The following is a 22,806-nucleotide window of genomic DNA, read 5'->3' on the forward strand; positions in this document are numbered from 1 at the left end:
ATGAGAATGTGGCTAGGATACCAGGAGAGAGAGGAACAGATTGCGACTCTATTTCATGGGGTTGATAGGAATCAAGCTGCATTTATCACCATCCAGTGAACTGAGGAATTTTACGGTAGCTTTTTCCCGACAGCGATTGATGAACATGAGACGAGATGTTGGTGGGCGTCGGGAAGACGCAAGCTCAGAACGTCTCGGAGCTTTCTTGAGGAAGCGTTAGAACCAATTAGATGCAGCAGGCAGCTGTTTAGGAAAGGCAATTAATACAAAGTTATTATAAACGATTGAAGCGATTTCATAATTTCACCTTAAGCTCATTGAAATATTGTCACAAAACTCAAAACCCATATAGAAAAACTCAAAAAGTGTAATATCGTTGCAGCCGCACTTTAAATTTCTGCCACGAGAGCGCAGCAATGAGGAATTAGGCAAGATGGCGAAAGGATTCGAGAAAGCGTATGTTCAGAAAAAAATGGTTCAAATGGCTCTGAGCACTATGGGACTCAACTGCTGAGGTCATGAGTCCCCTAGAACTTAGGACTAGTTAAACCTAACTAACCTAAGGACATCACAAACGTCCATGCCCGAGGCAGGATTCGAACCTGCGACCGTAGCGGTCTTGCGGTTCCAGACTGCAGCGCCTTTAACCGCACGGCCACTTCGGCCGGTGCGTATGTTCAGTTTGAAATACATTCACATCAGTCTACCACAAAAGTGCAACGACACTTCAGAAAGAAGTTCAACAAAGATTCACCAACTGCCAAACCCATTCGCAGGTGGTACACGCAGTTCAAAGTTTCAGGATACCTCTGCAAGGGGAAACAGATGGATCGCCCTGCAGTGAGTGAAAGACACAGTTGACCAAGTGCAGGCGACTTTCGCACGTTGCCCATAGACATCGACGAACGAAGTAAGTAGAGACCTAACATACCACAACCGTCCGTTTGAAAAATATTAAAGGAAAGACTGAAGCTGAATCCATATCACTTGCAATTGCTAAGAGCACTGACACTCGATGAGAAAGATGCTTTGGATTTCCGGCACAGTTGCGACGCCTTATGGAAGAGGATGGGTTTTGTGAGAAACTCATCTTCAGTATTGAAGCAACATTTTTGGGAATGACGTAGTGGAAAGGTATTTCTTTGAGTCATTACTATTCTGTCTGGTTTGACGCGGCAAGCCACGAAATCCTTTCCTGTGCCAGTCTTCTCACTTCAAACCTATGACTCAATTATTTGCTGTATGAACTTCAGTCTCTGTCTTCCTCTATAATTTTTACGTTCTAGAGCCTCTCTGGTAAGATGGAAGTTATTCCCTGATGTCTTAACATATAAGCTATCATCCTGTCCCTTCTTCTTATCAGTTTATCAGTGTTTCCCATGTACAGTATTCCTTTCCTCGTCGATTCTGCGGAGGATCTCCCCAGTCCTTACCTTATTAGTCCACCTAATTTTTAACGTTATTCCGTAGTATCACATCCTAAATGCGTCGGTTCTCTTAAGTTCCGGTTTTCCCCCAATCCATGCTTCACTACCATGCTCCAAACGTGCTTCCTCAGAAATTTCTTCCTCAAATTAAGGGCTATATTTGATACTAATAGACTTCTCTTGACCTGGAATCCCCTTTCTGCCAGTGCTAGTCTGATTTTTATGTCCTCCTTGCTCCATCAGAAATGGATTATTTTGTCGTCTAGGCAGTAGAATTTCTTAACTTCGTCTGCTTTGTGATCAACAACTCTGATGTTAAGTTTCTCGCCCTTCTCATAGTTGCTTCTTCTCATTACTTCCGTTTTTCTTCGATTTACTCTAAGTCCGCATTCTATACTCATCAGATTGTTCATTCCACCCAGCAGAACCTGTAATTATCCTTCGATTTCACTGAAAATAACAATGAATCTAATCACTGACGTCATTTCAACTTGAATTTAAATCCATTCTAGAACTTTTCTTTTATTTCCTTCATTGCTTCTTCGATGTAAAGATTGAACACTTCGTTCTTCTTGATCTTCCTCTCTTATTGATCCCTCTTGACTCTTGTACATATTGTATATCACCCGTGTGTCCCTATAGCTTACTCCTATTTTTCTCAGAATTTCGAACATCTTGCACCATTTGACATTCCCGAACGCTTTTTACAGGTCGAAAAATCCTATGAACGTGTCTTCAATTTTCATTAGTCTTGCTTCCATCATCAACGGCAACCTCAGAATTGCCGCTCTGATGCCTTTATATTTCCTAAAGTCAAATTGCTCGTTGTCTAACACATTCTCTGTTTTTCTTTCCATTCTTCTGCATATTATGCTTGTCAGCAACTTGGATCCATGAGCTGTTAAGTTGATTATGCTGTAATTCCTGCCCTTATCGGTTCGTGCTATCTTTAGAATTGTGTGGATGGTGTTTTTCCGAAAGTCAGATGGTGTATCACCTGACTCATACATTCTGCGCACCAACGTGAATGGTCGTTTTGTTGGTACTTGCCCAGTGATTTTAGAAATTCGGACGGAACGTTGTATTTCCCTTCTGCATTATCCGGTCTTAAATCTTTCAAAGCTCTTTTAATTTCTGATTCCAATACTGCACCCCTATCTCTTCTGTATCGACTCCTGTTTCTTCTTCTATCACATCCTCAGAAAGGTCTTTTCCATCATAGAGGCCTTCATTGTACTCTTTCCACTTACCCGCTCCCTCCACTGCATTTAACATTGCAATGCCCATTACACTCTTAATGCACCCTTGCTTTTATTGACACTTCTACATCTGAGATAATGGTTCCGACAATCATTTCTTTTTCGATTCCTTCACCTTTTTCTGCAGCCATTTCACCTTAGCTTCCCTTAAATTCCTGTTTATTTCATTCTTGTATTTCTGTATCCCTGAATTTCCCAGACAATCTTGAACTTCCTTCTTTCATCGATCAACTGAAGTATTTCTTCTATTGCCCATGGTTTCTTCGCACTTACCTTCCTTTTTATCTACGTTTTTCTTCCCAGCTTCTGTGATTGCTCTTTTGAGAGATCTCCATTCCTCTTCAAGTGAAGTGCCTACGGAGATATTCCTTATTGCAGTATCTACAGGCTCAGAGAACTTCAAGCGTATCTCTTCATTCCTTAGTAAATCTATATTCCACTTCTTTGCGCCTGTCCCTGATTAGTCTCTTAAACTGCAACCTACTCTTCATTATTACTTCATTGTCATCTGAGTCTAAATCTGCTCCTGGATACGCCTTACAATCCAGTATCTGGTTTGAGAATCTCTGTCTGCCTGTTACGTAATCTAACTGAAATTTACCCTAATCTCCCCCCTTTTCCAAGTATACCTACTCCACTTATGATTCTTGAGCAGAGTGTTCGGTATTACTAGGTGAAATTTATTGCAAAACTCAATTAGTTTTTCTCCTCTCTTTCCTCGTGTGAAGCCCATATTCTCCCGTTACCCTTTCTTCTTCCCGTACAGCCGAATGCAATTCCCCCCACGACTATTAGATTTTCACCTCCATTTAATTACTGAATCACCCTTTCAGTATCCTCGTATACTTTCTCTCCTTTCTCTGCCTTTTGACATCGGCATGTATAGATGAACTATCGTTGTGGGTGTTGGTTTACTGTCTATGATGTCTGATGAGAACAACTCTGTCACTAAACAATTGACATTAACTCACTTTCTGCCCTGCCTGCCTATTCATAAAGAACCCTACTCCCGTTATACTCTTTTTTGCTGCTGTTGATATTACCCTACACACATCTGACTAGAAATCTTTGTCGTTTTACCATTTCATTTCGCTGACCTTCACTACGTCTAGATTAAGCCTTAGCATTTCCCTTTTCTGATAGTGTGGTCCTATCGCCCTCTCCGTCCTCATAGCGTTTTCCATTGCTGATTCTTCCGCCTTTTACGGGCGGTTTCCTACCCCAAGGGTGAGAGAGCGTCCTGGACTTCTGTCTTCTCCTCCACCCTCTTTGACAAGTCCGTTGGCAGAACGAGGGTGACTTCTTATACATGAAGTCTTCTGCATTCATTGTTGATGATTGTCATCCAAAATTTAAGTAATGGAGAGGTTCGAACCCTGACCAAGGTCTTTTTGATTACTAGTCAAAGACACTACTCGTTTTTTTTCATTTTGTTCGTCATTTTTCTTCTCATTTGGTACGTGTAGACGTCGCAAGACAAGTACATCGTCGAATATCTCACACAGGGGGTTTTCGTTCTCAGAACGAACCCGCTGAGCTACCGTGTCGGCACCCCTAGATAGCGTGTACAGTGTGCGAATCTGGGGACAGAGAATCCCCGTGCTACCGTATAGCATACAAAAGTTGATGTGTTCTGTGCAGTGTCACGAATTAAAGTTTACGGTTCTTTTCCTTCTGCGAAAAGACTGTTGTTAGGCATCTGTGTCTGGACAAGCTCGAAAGTTGGCTCATGTTACAACTGGAGATCGCATATTTGCTAAGCAAAGGTATGTGGTAGAAACTTTTACCATCGGGGAATAATTAGTCTACTGTAATATCCTACTAGATACGACTAAACAAACTTTTAACAAACTGGCATTACTTCGCCCTTAGTTGCAGCTTGTTTTCTTCAACGCTTGCATAAATTTTTGATAGATAGCTAAGCGTAGTACTAAATTTCTACGAAATGCGCAATCAAACAGTGGTTGAGATCGTTGACTTTACACAAACTCACCCTTCTGCCAAGTAAAACTGCGTTGTAGGTCAGGTACAAAGATCAGTGACAGAACGGTGTGTTGAGAGGCCTTTATACGGTTCGGGTTTCGTAATGTTGCTGTTGATTGACGTCTCAGGTCACAACTATGAATAACAACTCCACTTAAAGTGGTCCACACAATATCTCTGTTTCGATGACAGAACATCTTAAGAAGTTTAAGGGGAGGACGTGTGCAAATGTGACCAAAAATTTCATTTTTGGATTTTGTTTTCATTCAGAAGCAAAATTTATTCACAACTATTTCCCAAAGTTTCATTCTCGAGATTGTATGAGAAGTGTTGTGAAAACAATCTACGTTGTCCAGTGTTCTCCAGTCACTCTCTCTTTCGTAACTATCTGGGGGAACTAACAGTTTCTGCACCGACAAGAAATAAATTCTCCTCGGAAGGGCCATGACAGACCTCATTTAAACTCTTCTGTTAGAAGTGTTAATTTAGAGGTGGAACGGCTGCTTGGATCATATTGGCGTGTTTCCTATTGACCGTGTGGTTCCTGTGGGGCTATACCTGGCATTACCTTCACCTGAATAGTAAATGGAAGGACTAATAGCAAATAACTCAAAGTGAGAGAGGGGTACTATCACATATGGTAAAGTGCTAGTGGTTACAAGTAGCAGAACAGCAGACTTTTTTAGAGTAGGGAGGGCAGAAAAAACTGAAAATTACGCTCAGATTGATGAAACAGGCAGCCAGAAAGCAAATTTTAATGTACCCAATTCATGCAAACACAGACTACTGCAAAATATTGAAGCAGATAATCCAAAAATATAAGGGTTTTATTATGAGAAAAATATAATTGCATCAGGCAACAAAATAAAAACCACATGGGACATAGTGAACAAAGAGGCAGATGTGGCCAGAAAGGAAGAGGAACAGAAACTCTAAAAATGAATCAAACATTGCTAACAAGTCCTTGTAGTGTTGCAAACCTCTTAAAAAAGTACTTTGTTTCTGTTACTGACAACTTGGGTTATCAGGTTCAGTAAACAGTGTAATGGAATATCTGATAACAGTACCTACTAATAAATTCAGTGAAATGGAAATGACACTCGCTTCAAAAAATGGCTCTGGGCACTATGGGACTTAACTGCTGAGGTCATCAGTTCCCCAGAACTTAAAACTACTTAAACCTAACTAACCTAAGGACATGACACATATCAATGCCCGAGGCAGGATTCGAACCTGCGACCGTAGCGGTCGCGCGGACACTCACTTCTCCCAGAGAAGTAGCATCCATCATGAAACCCTTAAAATCTAAGTATTCTAGTGTTTATGATAATATATCAGTGAAGTTAATCAAAGAGTGTTCATGTGTCTTGAGCTCTCTCAGGTTATTTGTGAAATCACTCTCTTTGAATAAAACTTTTCCATACTAGTTAAAATATGCTGAAGTTAAGCATCTTTACAAGAACAGGGGCCAATTTCGCTTTTGCACTCTTTTTGAAAAATATTTGAATAGGTTGTGTTCAGGCATCATCTTAAGCCTCTGACTGCAAATAATGTATTGTCCAAGTCACAGTTTGGGTTCCTTGAGGGGTCAGACATAGAAAAGGCTGTTTACATGTGCAGTGAAAACTTACTTTTTCATTAGGTGGCAAATCAAACGCTGCTGGTGCTTTCTGGGACTTGTCAAATACCTTTAACTGCATGAATTATAGCATTCTCTTAAGTAAATTAGAATATTATGGTGTCGCTGATAGTATTACAAAAGTATTACAAAATGGTTCGAATCTTACATAACCAACAGGAAACAAAGGGTGTCGCTGTGAAATACCTGTGGAGTAAGCAACGAGCCTTCATCTCATTGAGAATTATTACATGTAGTGTTCCTCCAGGTTCATCTCGGGCCTGTTGCTTTTCTAGTGTACATTAACGACCTCTCATCTGTTAAATTGCCAGGCGCAAAGTTTTTTTTTCAGATGATACAAACATCACGATAAAAGGAAAGTCAGGTACAGGTATAGAAATGGCTGCTAATGAAATTTGCACTGGCATCAATTTACTGTCATTGAATTTTGAAAAGACCCACCATATGCAAATTCAGAACCTGTAAGAGATTTCCTTCCAGCATGTGTATAACATAGGACACATGCAAATAGAAGAGGATGACAATTTTAAATTTCTGAGATTACAAGTCGAAAGTAAATTCAGAACTGATGAAGAGCCTAAACAAGTCTGTATTTGCAATGTTAATGACGTCAGAAGTAGGAGATGCAAATATAAAAAAAAACTCGTATACTTCGCTTATTTTCACTCTCTTACGTCATATGGGGTCATATTTTGGAGTATTTCGTCGAAGTGAGAAAAATTTTTGGATTGAAAAAGCGTGTAATAAGACTCATTTGTGGCGTACATTCAAGAACTTCATGCAGAATCCTTCTCAAACAACTGGGTATTCTAACCACTGCTTCTCAGTATATTTATTTATTGATGAAATTTGTTACAAATAATGTCTGTGTTTCCAATCAATATCCCAATACATGGTATCGATACTAGGAATAACAACAACCTACATGAAGATCTGTGTCACTTACCTTGGTCCAAAACGGGGTCCAATATTCAGGAACACAAATTTTCAATAAATTGTAAGCATCCATTAAAAATTTGGTTTTAGATAAAGCACAGTTTAAACAGTCTTTGAAAAACTTTTTGGTAAGCAATGCTTTCTACTCTATCGATGAATGTCTTAGCAGAGATTGTGAGAGTGGCAGAAGTTAAAATGTCTGTTAGATTTCAGTTTCAGCAGCACTTGGACACAACAGTCAAGATTAGGTATTTTGTGTATGATAAGTTTATGAAAAGGGCGTAACTATGATTCATTCAGACAGTGTATTAATTCCGTAAATATTAGCAGTTCCAGTTTATTCCAGTTTACTGTAATGTATTCGCATATTTTGACACTCTTCTGAAAAATGATCAGGGAATTGAGTATTATATACAGATGTTTTATATGTTTTATGTTATACTTTCTGACGTATACCACACCCGCGAGAATCAAGTCATTTGTGGGTCTTTGGAACAAAAACTTAATCTAATGTAATCCAATAAATCCTGAATGTTCCTGGTAAATCTCAAAACTCAATATCTAAATGAGTCTCTGAATGCGCTAATCTGGAATTGTTGTTCCAAGGAAACATTTTCAGCATCTATAGTTGTAAATCATGCAACATTTGATGCTGCAATTGTTTTTAATCATGGAAAAAGTAGGGAGAATGAAAATGTTACAGCGTTTGAGTTTCAGGACTGGTGCAGTCACTAACAATTCTTGAGAAATTTGGCCATCATCGTGTTTCTAAAACTGAAATGTGTATTCAGGGCCGAGGAGAGGAAACAAGGCAAAAGAAAAGAAGTTACAAGACAAGTCTTGAGGACGAAGAAGATACTAAGTACAATTCTGCAGCATTATCTACATCCACACGATTACTTGCAATTAATGACTAGCGGAGGATCCATTGAACCTCTTTCAGACTAGTTCTTAAATCTTTCCGCGCGGTCTCTGATTCCTGTTATTTTATGAGAAGGCATAATTGACATTTATATACCTTCTTCTCAGATATCTGTGATATAATGCTTTGATATTTGGACCATACGCTTTCCACACTGCATCAGACAAATCCACAGAGGTAAATTTTCAAATGCTTTATTTCAGATGAGTAAAATTCCTGTACCGATTCCTGTACCCAAAAAAAATGTAATGCGTTATAATTTTTTTATCGAAGATATTCAGAACTGGTTGTGCATTATTGTTTATGTGGATGTAGACATAACACATTTCAACTTTGACGATAATTTGTTTAATATGTTTTGAGGAAAATAAACATTAATAATTACTGATGTAGTGCAGTACATATTTTTATAGTAATTTCTAATTCGAAGAAAATTACAGCAACTTAACTCAAAGTTGCGTTATACTACTACAAACAACAGCAAAAAATTTTATATGTTCGTCTTCCTCTCTAAATTACAGGGCAAGAAGCGAAAGTCAGACAGGTGTGTCTTGACTAGGCGATTACGTACAGAATGGCATTTATCTGAGCAATTTGTAATCTGGATTAGAATATCCTTTTCTTTTGTATTTTTTCTGCTGTACAGTCTACACTGCAGAGCCATTTTCAGCTATGTGGTGTAAACTGTTAAACGGATATAATTACGTTTAGTCAAAACTTGCGTTGGTCATACATCTTTAACATGCAGGGGGTGGCCAGACTTTAAAACAGACATAAAACCAAGTGTTTCTTGGATAGCAGTGACGTAACATACCGCTGGCATGTACAGTGTTCAACTTACAAAAGACCCCATCTTTCAATAGTTTATGGCACGTGAATATTGTTGTTGAAATGCATGTACAGCTATACGTGTGAGATGGGTGAAATAATATTTATATTGTTGGTGCGACTGCTGCTGGAGCGGGAGGGCTGTTCGTTGCCTGGACACTTTTAAAGCATTGGCTTTTGAACAAAGTTGCGTAATCGTGCCTTGTTGGTTGTTAAAATGAGCTTAACTGTTGGAGAACGTGAATTCGCGATAGAAACTTTCTTTGTGATGAAATCTCATCTTGTGTGTCGAGGACAGTTCGCGAAGGAATTTGAAAAGGAAACACTAGACAAGGTACGTGCCAGACAATGGTTAGTTTTAAAGAGCCACTTCTTTCAGAAAACAACAGTTCACATCCTTACTGCAAGAGGATGAGTGTGATTGCTGGTTGCAACAGCATAGCGCCATTTGCCATACAGCTTGTTCTACTATGGAGATGCTATCGGATCTGTTTTGCTGAAAGAATCATTTCGACAGTATTATGGCCATCACGATCCCCTGGTCTTAACAGTCCAGACTCCTTTCAGTGGGGATACTTAAAAGATATTGTTTACAAGAGCCATACACATACCCTGCAGAAATTGAAAACAAACATTACGAAAGCCATCAACAAATCAGACCGTGTAAAGCTAACAAGAGTAGACAGAAACATGATCAAACGTATCGGCAAGAGCGTCCAAATGGATGCACAACATTTCTTACACCTGTTATAATTTTAATAACTTACGATGTAAGTTTGCCAATAAAATATTACTCATAGAATAAACTTAAGTGATGGGGCCTCTTTGAAGTCGAAAACCCCGTGTAACTGTGTACTGCCGTATTATGATTTAACCTACGGTCGACAACCAAATCGTTACAGACGAAGAGCGCGTTCAGAGTGGTCATGGGCGGGCCTGAGACCATCTGTTGTCTTTCTGAAGGGACCATCCCTGCATTCATTTTAAGAGATTTAAAAAAAAAAATACACTGAAATCCTAAGTATTGATGGCTCTATTGGATTCTGAACGCTGCTCGTTTCGAATGGGAGCCCACTGCCTTAATCACTGCCTACTTCGCCCATTCCTTCCGAGGAAAATGTGTCAACAGTGGGGCTGCCTCATAAAGAGCTATTAGCTGAAGTAAAATGAAAGATTCCAAAAAAAACTTCTTTGCATAGATGGGTCGGCTTCCAAAGCGCCTTTGATAGCAGATGCAAGAATAAACGCACAAGAAGTCTGTTACGAGCGCTCGTAAGGCACAGGCTACTTGTTCCTTAACATTTCAAGTATTTTACTGGCTACAAATGACATTAGTGTGTATCAGCATACTGCAGCTATAATAATTTATTAGTAAAAACTCCTGTTCAAGAAAACTGAAGATACAGGTGACGTAGAGCTCGCGTGAAGTCTCTTTAATCTTGGCAATATTAGTGCTTCTCATTTTACTTTATAATACAAGTACTTAGTGAGAAACGTTAAATTTAGTTCTATAAATTTCTTCTTCCCAATTTCTCATCTGGAGATTGGTATGCAGTAACTTCCTCCGTTCATTTCTTTCTACATAATCATGTCAAGCTACGAGTGGAATCTGAGATTCTTTGTTACAAATGCTGCCAAAGGAACTATAGTTAGGTGTTAACGCCCTGACAAAGAAGACAACGAAGTTCAGGTATTAACCTGAACGTGTTGATATGCAGATCTCACAGATGCTTGCACAAAAGTTGTTTAATGCTCTTATATTTCATACAGAAAGTGAAGTCTTCAAAGGCGGCACTTCTTTTGATATACGAAACCTGTCAAACGAGTAATCTTTACTCTAGACTACGACGATGAAAAATTCTTATTCAACCGTAAATGGAAGAACAGGTTTCAAGTCATTCACAGGCTAGTTCCGAGGAGATTAGCACCAAAAAGAGTTTCGTGAACCAGATGTAACTGATTTCGGTCACACCCAGACAGTTTGTGTCACTCTTTCTGTGAATTATTTGTGGCTGCCATGTTCACGCATTTAAGGAACGACTGAAGCCGAGCGCCAGCTGTACTGGTGCAACAGAACCTCCCAGTTCGACAGAAAACCGCCAGGTGGCACTGAGCTAGATTTCTCTCGCGCAGGCCAGGGACGCAAAAAAGTTGCCGCAGTCTGATGCGAATCCTGGCAGAGCTAAAAGGCTTATGTAAAATATTAACTGTAAAACACTGTAGCTTTGATAAAATTCACGTTATTTCTTATCCCGTACCTCTCACTACTCAAATATTTACATATTTCTCCGCGGAACAATCGGCTTTTGTGCCGTAGTATGACAAACTGTCCTTAAGCGGTTAGTATTGTTTTCCTGTGTTGGTTACGGTTGATATTTCTTTTTTAATGTTTCGTATTTATGAATTTATCGCATTTATGTGCAATTGCATGTTACATCACGTTTCCACATTTTCGTGTTTGATTTGAATACATGATACCAGTAATTTTTCCGTTTCTTTCTGAAACATGAACTAGTCTGTGTTACTGCTTGTACGGGTTGACATCGTCGTAGTTCTGCAACAAATCGTAAGATAATGAATTACAACGGAAATGCTTATGAACCGAAGTGAAAACGATAAGATTAGCAAATGATATAACAGGGAATTAATGCCACACGTCAAAGGAAAGCCTTCATTTTGCCTCATTGTAAGGCTGCAGGCTTTATACACCTTCTATTCGAAGCAGCCTTAATGTACATAAATGATTCAAGTGAAAAAGTTCTGCGTGATTATAATACAATAAATTTTAAAGTACTGGGCATACCTTCCAGAAAACGTTTCCTTATTTAGAAACAGTTACTGGTAGAGACCAGAACATATTTCGTTTTTTCATTACTGCTTATTTTGATTTTTATTGGACTGGATCAGTGTAGTGTCAACACGAACATGCTACCTGACAAAATATGTGGTTATGAACACACATCACTGAATATTCACCGTCATCGTCATCATCATCGTCGTCATCATCATCATCACGCATCTGACGCCAACCGTGCGATGAGGGCCTCCTATAGACTTCTCCATCACCCATTACAGTTTTAAGCAATAAGCATTTCTAACGTCATCTTCTCACCTTCCATTACCTCAACATCCAGATCTTTTCTTATCTCCTGGAAGCCAACAAAGAACTGTCTTATTTTATCTTCGGTCTCTTTTCCTGGAAACGGGTCCCAACCACCTATGTTTTAATTACAGTTATAGTTAAATCTTCCATTACTGTATGTTCCTTGATCTATTCTTTTATTTTCACCGGCTCACCAATCATTCGCAATATGCTTCTCTCCTTAGTCACATTTACGTATCGAATGGTTTTTGCAATAAAAATTCAGGTTTGACTACAGTAACTCAAAGTTCGTAGAACTAATATCCGCCTTCCCTCCCAGTTATTCTTCAAAGCATAGTACTGCCATGCAGAAAACAATTTCAAACGCCTGATTACGAATGAGTGTGAAAGGGAATTAGACTTCGTAAGTCGCACTCGAATGATTCCTGTTTTCGTCATTGGATGACATCACGGACCGACGAAATAAAGCGATTCACTGGTAATTATTAAGAAGTCGACAGCAACTGGTTGGATTGTAGAGAGGGACAAATAGGAAAAAGTGAGTGAGTAAAGGAAACTGAAACAGTATGATTCGTGACGCGATGCGTTTTTTTCTTAGTTATGTGTAATGTGTGGCTATTTGTTTTTACTATTTGAGGGCAGGAAATTGAAACATAATTTAAAATTTTGAACACTGCATCTTGTGATCAAATTTGTGGACGTCAAGCAATAACGAATGAGAGAAAAAGGAATGTAATTGTTGGTGATTCTAAGGCACCATTCCGTTTTGGTGTTATAACTGTAACGAAGCGAAACTGCAGTTCTGATGGACTCAACTGTAGCAGTGTCTTTCATTAAATTAGTTTTTCAGATACCCATCTTTAAATATCCTGCAAATTCCTTAATACTTCTATGAAGAGTTATCCTGAAACGAAGTTCAGTATCTTATTGCGAACAGAAAAAGCAGTTTGCTATAGAAAAATCAATTTACTATTTCATCAGTCTCAAAGGTTGTATTAAGTGCATTTTTTGCAGTTATTTTGGCTTGTTAACTGTGCGACTTTGATCTTTTATATTCGTTTTTTATTCTGTTTGACGATCTCAGTTGTGCTGGGCCCCATTTTGTGATCTGAAGGGGGTATTTTAACAAAGGGAATTTTCATATGAAATTGATTTATTGTCGGGTGGCTACAGCAACACTGACTAACTTCGGAATGGCCGAGGTTGGCATATGGGGTGGTGTATCGTATAGTTCTATTGAAGCCTATTGTGCAGACCGCGCGATACCAAGCATTTTGTAATGAATTACTGTATAATTTTCTCCATTTTTAGGAAAGTTAGTTTTTCACGTGTCTCAATATTTATGACATCAATGTTTATAACATCATACCTACTTAACTGTACGTTGTATAATCGTACAATTTGCTAGTGCATTCAGTCGTATATGTAGATACTGTCTGCAAAAAGTGTTGTGGCTAGAATAAGTAATAAAATCTGATGACATAGTTTTACTGCACGAACATTCGTAGGGGTAGTCAGCAAGAGAAAGTTTCAGAAAAGTTGAAACTATGTGTAAAGTGTGATGGAAGTTTTTAAGTGCCCTCATTCTCATACTGGATGAATAGAGTCTGGGTAATTTGTGCGCCACGAGTGATGCTGTCTGAAGACATGTGAACTTTATCTAACTTTGGTACTTGTATCATTGTGGTAAATGTGCGATTATAACGGTTAATGAGCACGTTACGAGGGAATTTTAAACTTTTTTAAATTTACTCAATAACTGTGTGAAATACTGAAACTCAAACTTCGTTGCACATGGTAGCCATTAGATAGGCAACTTGCAACTGGGATCCAGTGACCGGGTGGCCGACGCTTCTACATCTGCGTCTACATGATTATTCCGCAGTTCACAATTAAGTGCCTGGCAGAGGTTTCATCGAACCACCTTAAAGCTATTTCTCTACCGTTCAGCTCTCGAGCACCCCATGGGAAAAACAAAAACTTAAATCTTTTACTGCGGGCTGTGATTTCTCTTATTTTATTATAATGATAATTTCTCCCTGCGTAAGTTGGCACCAACAAAATATTTTCACATTCTGAGGAGAAAGTTGATGATTGGGATTTCATAGGAAGATCCTGCAGCAACGAAAATCCCCGTGGTTTTAATGTTTGTCACCTCAATTCTCGTGTCATATTCGTAGCACTCTCTCCCCTATTTCGCTGTAACATAAAGTGAGCTACATTCTTTGAATTGTATGAATGTCCTCCATCAGTCCTGTCCGAAGCCGATCCTACACCGCGCGGCAATACTACAGATAATGCCGGACGAACGTAGTGTAAGCAAAAAATGGTTCAAATGGCTCTGAGCACTATGCGACTTAACTTCTGAGGTCATCAGTCGCCTAGAACTTAGACCTAATTAAACCTAACTAACCTAAGGACATCACACACATCCATGCCCGAGGCAGGATTCGAACCTGCGACCGTAGCGGTCGCTCGGTTCCAGACTGTAGCGCCTAGAACCGCACGGCCACTCCGGCCGGCTAGTGTAAGCACTCGGTTTAGTAGACCAGACGAATTTTCTTAGTGTTCTGCCGATAAACTGTTGTCTTTTATCTGTTTTATCCACAACATTACCTATCTGATCGTTTCAAGTTGAGTTATTCGTAATTGTAACCCCAAACATTTAGTTGAATTCGTGATTTATTGTGTAACCCAAATTTAGAGGATTCTTCTTATTAGTCATGTGGATAACTTCACACATTTCCTTATTTAGTGTCAGTTTCCACTTTCCACGTCATAATTATTTTGTAAATGGTTTTGATCATCTGATAACTTCGCAAGATGGTGAATGACAGCATCCTCTGCAAACAATCTAAGGGGACTGCTCAGACGGTCTCCTATGTCGTTGATATAGATCAGGAACAGAAGAGGGTCTGAAACACTTCCTTGGAGAACATTAGATATTACTTTTCTTTTACTCGATGACTGTCCGTCAATTACTACGAACTGTGAACTTTCTGACGGGAAATCACGAAACCCGTCGCATAAATAAGACGATACTCGATAGGTAAGCAATTTGATTAGAAGTCGTTTGTGAGACACTGTGTCAAAAGTCTTCTGGAAATCTAAAAATACGGAATCAATTCAACATCTCTGTCGATAGCGCTCATTGCTTTGTGAGAATAAAGAGATAGTTGTGTTTCTCAACAATGATATTTTCTGCATCCGTGTTGGCTGTTTGTGAATAAATAGTTTTCTTCTAGGTAATTCATTATGTTCCAACACAGTTTACATTCCAAAATCCTAGTGCAAATCGATGTTACTGATAGGGATATGAAATTCAGCGGACTACTCCTAAATTCATTCTTGGGTATTGGTGTGACTGGTGCAAATTTCCAGTCTTTAGGTACGAATTGTTCGACGAGCAAGCGGTTGTATACGATTTTTAAGTATCGAGCTGTTACATCAGCATACTCTGAAAGGAACTTGACTAGTATACCGATTTACTGATTTCAGCTACTTCTCTACGTCAAGGATATGTAATTCTAAGTTGCTCATGTTGGCGGTTGTTACTGATTCGAATTCTGAAATATTTATTCCTTTAGTCGTTTAGACTACAATTGCATTGGACTCTTACGTCTTCTGATTCGATGTGCCTCGTGGTCTCTTTGATATTGGTTTCTGCAGAACGAGAGCGTTCCCCTTAATAGGAGAGTTAGGAAGAAGTGATGGGTGCACCAGTTTAAAGAAAGTAGATCAGCAGGGGATTGTTTTGAAACCCGCTAACCTTTACGAAATTATTTAGAGAAATTCAAGGGTTACCACCGAATGAATATAGAAACGTTGCCCACAGTTTTGGAGGCGTAGGAAATGATATAACTCGTGTACAGGATGAGTTTAAGGCACAAGGATCTCTGTAGGACTAAGCTGGTTTACTAAGCTGAAAGGTGCGTCAGAGGCGCCCAAGTGCAAACATTTTCATAATTATAGAGTGAAAATAATTAGTAGCGAAAACTGACACTAGTGAAAGTACGAGATAATACTGCAGCCCAACTGTTTCAGTAAACATTGGGCCGCAAACGAGCCGCTTTTGTTATAATGACGTTCGTCTAGCTACTAGCCGACATTGTGAAACATTGTCTTGGATAGTGCAAATGTATTTGAAATGTAAATTTTTCAGTTAAGTCCCCATCTAGTTGGGCGTAAATTTCACCCAAGGACTACCTTAACAAGAACTACAATAGTGCTTGAAACTAGTCACTGTACAGTCGTGGCTGTTAAAGCAGGTGTTCCACATGTCAGCCTCAGGTTTGGAGACATACCTGTGTCGCAGTGGAAAACCTATATAGCATATAACAACCCATTCTACTATAACTCGGATTTATTTTTAAAGGTCTTTTCAAGATACATAGGAAAGTCAGCTTATTTAGGAGATGCGTTCAATAAGCAATGAAACACTTTTCTTAAAACAGGTTGGTTCGGAAGGGTTATGGGTCGCTACCAATATGTTTGAAAACGTCGCACATTTAATGGGATGTTTCCGATTCTCTTACCTCGGGTTCTATTGGTGACGAAAGCTAGGGTCAGGTATTCTGATTAGCCCTAGGATTAGGGACCACTTGTACACACAGGATCGTCTTACTGTAATTATTCTTCAAAATACTTCCCACCAATTTAGGCTAACGGAGCAAAAACGTTGGTTCTTTTTGCGTTACATGTCTTCTACGGTGCGCCTTAAGGGGCTTATGGAGGCAACATTTACTCCATGGGCGGTTGCTGAGAAAATCCGAAAAAAGCGCTTTTCATCATTTTTTCGCCGTCAGCAGTGGATATCTGAATGACTGTCAGCATCAAATTGTTCAAATGTTAATGGTATATTCTCTAGGCATTTATCTAGAAGTGGTATCTTCCATTTTTAAAAAAGGTTTATCCATTATCGAGAAACACCCCAAATACGTCATTTATGGGTACCAAAACCGAGCCACGAATTCCAAGACGGCTATAAGCAGCAAATGGCTGAAATTTTTACAATATATTCCTAAGATTCCAATCTCGAACAACCTTGAAACTTTTCTTGATATCTTTATCCCTTTTCGAGATAGAGATGTTCAATGTTACCCTACTCGTACATCCAAAATACGATGTGAGGCGAAAACGTAGTTGATAAAATGACATATCATGGGTAAATAAGCTGTTAAGTGTCACCGTTATCATCAGAAGCGTTCTGGGAGCCTCATGTTGCAGTACTGGAGCACACGCCAAATTTTTGTGCACGTAAAATCCGGTCTGCGGTGTAAAACTTTGTTTCCCATTACTTCAGTTTCACGTGGGTAAACTATCAAAACTTTACTGCCCCACAGAGTTCTTTTGATAAGAGTCACATAACCTGTTGCAGTAGAGGAGTCGGCGGAAAAGTTTTCCTACTGGAGCACAAAAAGGAGATGATGCTCCTGTTTAAATTAAGATTCGGAATGAAAAGTGGGGTACCAGCTGCCTCGTTCAACCTTCCTCAGCACATTTACAAATTTTGGTATACGAAATTATTCGCCATTTTTTTGCTGAGAGAGAACGCGTCAGTGGCAAAGACACGGAAAAGTAATAAACATTGACAGTAGACAGTGGTTGTGGTGTAGAAAGAGCGAAGGAGAAAATGGCAGTGTGAGCGAAAGACGGGGACACAGTGACACTGGAACATAGTTGACTGTGACATAACACTGATATGGAAAGAGTCAAGGAGACACTACGAATGGGACAGAAATAAAGAGAAGAAGAAAGTGGAAATGGGTGAGAGCCAGAGATAATGAGAGACAGTGTGTATGACAATGACAACGGGGAAGAGAGAGATAGCGACAGTGAGAAGAGACAGCAGCAGTTGGAAGGAATGAATAAGATAGTAGAAATAAGAGAGAGTAAGAGGGAGACAATGACAGTGACAGGATTCACTATTAGTAGGACAGAACGAAGGCTAGTGTGGCATTGAGACAGGAGACGATGACATAGAGACACAAAGAGATGATGACCATGAGTTGGGCTGAATGAATGGTTGAGAAAGGAAAAGTGGGAGTGGATGGCAATGAGTGACTTACAGCAAAGGACTAAAGGGCCTGAGCGAGCTGCAATTAGGAAAGCTTGTGGGAGTGAGAGGTCAGTTGCATGATAAAAAGGGCGTAGAATACAGCTAAAATAGAATACAGATAACAAAGAAACGAAATCAATATACAGTGAAAAGTGGCGAAGCAGGTATGACTAGAGAAGAATGCATGAGTGGTGCTATCCAAAACCGACGTCGAGGCAACTGTGGTACACTGTGGGCCATAGATGAGGGGTGTGAAACGGAGTGAAATAGACGTGTAACTGTTGACCAACTGACTGCCCAGATGAACCAAGCAACTACCAACAGTGCCTCCTCAACAACCGTTCAGCAAACGTTGCTGCATATGGCCTCCACAGCACCCATGCTGACCGCTGTTCATCAGCAACGAAGGATGGAATTTGCTCGCCAATAGCGCGTCTCGATGTCTACTAAGATTCTGCAGGTGGCTTTCTCGGATGAATCATGTTTATGCTCGATTGGAGAGATTGCCGTTGACGTGTACGGCGTGAAACGTCTGAAAGCAAACACACTGGAACAATCGTCGGAAGGGTTCACATTATGGTCTGGGGAATGTCTTCGTGCCATTTCCTGGGTGATCCCGTCATTCTGGAAGGTACACTGAATCAGCACAAGAATGCATATATCCTTCGGAACGAAGTCCACTCCTGCATGCAGATTGTTTTTCCTCGGCACGATGGCATCTACCAGCAGGGCAGTACAGTGTGTCACGAAGCTCGCAGTGTACGTGCCTGGTTCGAAGAGCACCAGTTTACCGTACTCCCATGGCCACCAAACTGAGCAGATTGGGAGTCGGCACGACTTGCCGTCTTCAAGTCACCTCATCTTGAGCTATCTGTGAATGACGTGACTCCCAATACCACACGACTTTGTCGTGATGGCTCCTCTGTGCCAAACGGGCAATCCGCCTTTTATGTAGTTTGGAAAGGACACGGCTACGTGGCACCGGCAAACCCTGAACTTTTACAATGCGGCGCTCAGGGGCCTCAACACTCTACCCCAATCGCTGGACAGACAACGAGAATGTCACCCAATGAAGGTTCACACATTATCGTTGACGTCGCACCGGTTAGAAGGCTCTGTAGTTCATTCGCGACGACACGACCGTGCACCATATCGTGGCGGACGTGCGCCGAAGACGACGACAGTCAATCGAACGCCTTACAACGCAACAAGGTCGCTACTGTACGACCAAAGTAACAACAGTGAAAGCCATGGAGGATCAGTTTCGTCATCGTTATCAGGAAAGAGCTGTAGACGACGAGGGCACTGCCGAAACGCTACAACAGGTTACACACACTATCGACACGGCAACAGCGACGACATTAATGGAGAAAGTCTCGTCTGAGGAGGTGGGGTATGTCTTGGACAAAGGTGCGGTCAATACCTCCCCAGAGCCTGGTGGATTACAAGACGAGTTTAACCAGACCTTCCGTGACATTATGATGCCCCTCTGGGTTACAATGTTCCGAGAACTCATGTCCCTGGATTGCACAATACCACGTACCTGCGTCGAAGGACTCCTCATACAAGTACACAAGGCTATCGGCCACTTACAAGGTTGAACGCCTATTACAAGATCATCGCCAGGCTTTTGCCAAGCCCTATGAAGAAGATATACTCCTCGTCTCGGTACAGAAGTCGCAACGGAGAGGTGCCAACATACAAATCGCCACCGGCGGCTGCAGAGAATAGCGGGCGACTCGACATGCCGCCTGCGAGCGGCCTTCGTCCCCATAGATTTCAATTAGGCCTTCGATAGAGAGCCCCATAATTTCCTTCTACATCGAGTCGGCATGCTGGCTGCAAGCGGCCTGCAAAAAATGGTTCAAATGGCTCTAAGCACTATGCGACTTAACTTCTGAGGTCATCAGTCGCCTAGAACTTAGAACTACTTAAACCTAACTAACCTAAGGACATCACACACATCCATGCCCGAGGCAGGATTCGAACCTGCGGCTGTAACGGTCGCTCGGTTCCAGACTGTAGCGCATAGAACCGCACGGCCACTCCGGTCGGCCCTGTCTGGTGACGGTCCAACATCGCGTAGCAGTACTCCAAAAGAGGACGGGCATAGGTAGTGTAGTCAGTCTTCTTAGTAGATCTGTTGCATCTTCTAAGCATTCTGCCAATGAAAAAGCAGCCTGTGGTTCGCCTTTCCCACAACATTTTCTATGTGCTCTTTCCAATTTAAGTTGTTCGTAATTCTAATACCAAGGTATTTAGTTGAATTCAGCTGATAACTAAATTACGTATTAATAAGAAACACTTATGACTTCACCGCGAAGTTTTCACGAAAACTCTACGACGCGGACTGGAACGGCGCAAACATGAGTGAGATAGAGACGTATTTAGGGAAAAATGGTTGAATCTCGAAATTTCCATTTTTTGTGTTGTTTATCTATCATATAAAAAATATTTACCAAGCGAACAGTATTTATTATTACTTCCAAGAGTACTGTTATTGACACAATACAGTTCTACAGAAAAACTTTGCACCCGTCCAAAGACATGCTGGCGACTCGCATGTGACTGGCAGCCTCTTGCATGTCCTGTCATCGTCTGATGGTTTTTGTGACAGAGCTATTACTAAGTGGTGTCCCAGGTATTAATTAGAGCTCCACACCTTTCGACTCTCAATCATAAAAAAACCTGTGCCAGTGCTTTCATTTACATATGTGGACTTCTCGCAAGCAGTTTCACGTGAACCAAAAACTGTGTCCTGGGTGTAACAGGGTGACAGGGTTGAGAGATGAAGTTAGAAGCGAGGAGGAAGGCAGGTCGTTGGCTTGTGGTCATACACTTCCCTCGTTCGTAGGTCTGCAAACCGAAGAAAAATCAAGCGAGACCCCACACTACGTCACAAGATGCAACTACGGGGTTTTACACGAGCTTATGCCGTCCCTTCGGCAGTGCGCCTTATAAATCACGAGCGACACACTGCAAAGAAATTTCTGGGGTATTAATTTTCGACAAAGTGCGTTAAACTACATGGAATACAGATACGAATTACTAATAATACCAACGCAAGAGGCGCATATGGACAGACTCTATGCTGCTCTACGCTCTAAAGATGAAATTCGTTCTTAGGTATCCTGTACCGCAGTTTCAGCGTTCGTCCGTGAGATGTGATTTAACCCAGCACATGTTTACAGACAGACTATACCTGCACAGCATTTCCTGTCCAGTTCTGTTATGTGACTGGACAAAATAACTTCACTGAGCATTTGTTTATATAGTGAAGTTTATTGAATACTTATCTGCAGTTTTTAAGTGAGATTTTATGTAATACACGTTCTTGTAAATAAAAATGTTTCTAATGGCTCTGAGCACTATGCGACTTAACTTCTGAGGTCATCAGTCGCCTAGAACTTAGAACTACTTAAACCTAACTAACCTGAGGACATCACACACATCCATGCCCGAGGCAGGATTCGAGCCTGCGACCGTAGCAGTCGCTCGGCTCCAGACTGTAGCGCCTAGAACCGCACGGCCACTCCGGCCGGCTTCTTGTAAACAATGGCGGTGAAGTGTGAAAGGCGACGAAGTGTTTAATTTGCGGGTGTGATGTCAATGACCTAGGTTATGCTGGTGGGAAAGTGATTATCTTGGTAAATGAGGTAACTTGAGAGTACTGAAAGAGTATTGTGAAGCCATGTAACCATGTTGTGGACACTTGCTGGTGAGTCAATGAATGATCAGAAAGTCACTGCACTTTTATCAGCATTACCAGTAAATCAGATAAATCCCTTCCATTCAGGAACTACTGGCACTTATAGAGTGGACCGCACCGAGTGGACCCTCTTGCCATAGATTCACAGTATATCTTCCAAGGTGGGCGTGAATATGTCTTACCCAATGGGACTGACCATGTTAAAGTCTAGAGCAGTAATCTGTTGCAATGGGTTAATTAACTTATGTTGAAATATTTGAAATTCCATAACACCTAGGTAACCTGATTCTGTTGCAGAAGGAGCCAATTTAAGCCTCAGGGCCTCTCGAAATGTCGGGAGGGTTAAGGCTGATGTTATGCATTTGATACCCCTCATGGTGTGAAAAGCATTCCCGTCGTCGATACTGGAGGCAGTGAAAATGACGTTGTCGACTACATACTGACGACATGTCACACTTGGGACAAGCTCTTCATTGTGGTGGACAGTTGACAGCTCCAGCTGTTGAGCTTGTGTACATAATAGCCCAACAACGTCAAATACGCTCTTACGTAATAAACTGAAAATTATTCCAGTTGTATAAACACTAGCCCTATGATTTTGTCTACTTACCTAAGAGAAATGGACAGGAAATGCTGCGAAGGTATAGTCTGTAAACTGAAAAGTAAACAGCGCTAGTGATGGAGGTGGTTGCCTTTCTCGGAAGTACTGTACAACTGTGGTAAAGGTTAATTAAGAATCTATTTCATATCTAGTAGTAAGAGATTTACGTTTATCCTTTCGACATGCTTTGCTTGCAATAAATTATTAGTAATTTGTATTTGTATTTGTATCCCATGTAGTGTTAACGCACTGTGGATAACTAACAGCCGGTCCGAGTGGCCGTGCGGTTATAGGCGCTACAGTCTGGAACCGCGTGACCGCTACGGTCGCAGATTCGAATC

The sequence above is a fragment of the Schistocerca piceifrons genome, chromosome 2, assembly GCF_021461385.2.
Source record: "Schistocerca piceifrons isolate TAMUIC-IGC-003096 chromosome 2, iqSchPice1.1, whole genome shotgun sequence".
NCBI lineage: Eukaryota > Metazoa > Arthropoda > Insecta > Orthoptera > Acrididae > Schistocerca > Schistocerca piceifrons.